We start from the raw sequence: 1,079 nt of genomic DNA, 5'->3' as shown, positions 1-1,079 counted from the left end.
AATGACAGGAGAGGTCCGATCAGACCCCTCTGCTCTGTTAGTAGGAGCCCACTCATGGGTGCCTGTCCTGTGGAGTGGACCCTTCCGCTCCTTCCCAGCCACTCTGCTCCTGACTCACGGCCATCTCAGATGTTCTCTTCAAGTTCACTGCCATTTCCACCTCTGTAGATCCCTCTGCTCACCCGGGCACCCTGAGCTGTCACTCATCGCACTGTCCTGTGTCCATCCGCCCACCTGTCCCTCCCCAGCACGAGGCCAGGGCACCCACATCTCTGCCTCTCCCCCATGTTGCAGGAGCCAGTGCAGGGTGGGAATGAGGGGGAGAAGGATTACCCTTTCAGTACGTCCGTGTAAAGGTAAACAAGGCGCTTTAAGACATTCCTTTCACTCACAGAGGAAAATGCTCTCCAGAATGTCAGTAATTCAAATGGAACTTATTACCCCTTTAACACAGTGAGGGCAGCCCCACTCAACAACTCCCGCTGCTCTGCAGGGAAGGGAGGCTGGCCTGGCGATCCAGCTACCTGGCTGCTCCCAGTGATCCCCGTGCTCCTCTCCCTGTGCTCCCAGTGATCTCTGTGCTCCCAGTGATCCCCCTGCTCCTCTCCCTGTGCTCCCAGTGATCTCCGTGCTTCTCTCCCTGCTGCTCCCAGTGATCCCCCTGCACCTCTCCCTGTGCTCCCAGTGATCCCTATGCTCCTCTCCCTGCTGCTTCCCAGTGATCCCAGTGCTCTCCGTGCTCCTAGTGCTCCCCGTGCTCCTAGTGCTCCCCGTGCTCCCCTCCCAGTGATCCCCCTCCTCCTCTCCCTGCTGCTCCCAGTGATCCCTGGTGCTCCTTGGTTTGCAGACGCATCCCTCTAGTCTTCACATGGTGTCCTCCCTGTATGTCCATCTTCACGTGGCTATGTCCTCCTCTTACCACAGTGGTTCTCAACCTTCGGGCCCTTTAAATACAGTTCCTCATGTTGTGACCCAACCATAAAATTATTTTCGTTGCTACTTCATAACTGGTATGTTGCTACTGTTAAGCAGTGTATCGTAAACTTCTTACATTCAAGATGGCCTAGCCGACCCCTGGC

General features: G+C 56.1%; 1 protein-coding gene across 1 annotated transcript in view; it reads left to right on the top strand.

Moving 5' to 3' along the window:
• ATP2C2 (ATPase secretory pathway Ca2+ transporting 2) overlaps nt 1–1,079 on the top strand; it is a 51,392-nt gene that overhangs the window by 37,086 nt on the left and 13,227 nt on the right. The gene's annotated exons all lie outside the window — the stretch shown is intronic.

The sequence above is a fragment of the Myotis lucifugus genome, unplaced genomic scaffold (assembly GCF_000147115.1).
Source record: "Myotis lucifugus unplaced genomic scaffold, Myoluc2.0 scaffold_35, whole genome shotgun sequence".
Classification (NCBI taxonomy): domain Eukaryota; kingdom Metazoa; phylum Chordata; class Mammalia; order Chiroptera; family Vespertilionidae; genus Myotis; species Myotis lucifugus.
Note: the sequence above shows the minus strand (reverse complement) of the source record. Positions and strands in the feature narration are given on the sequence as shown.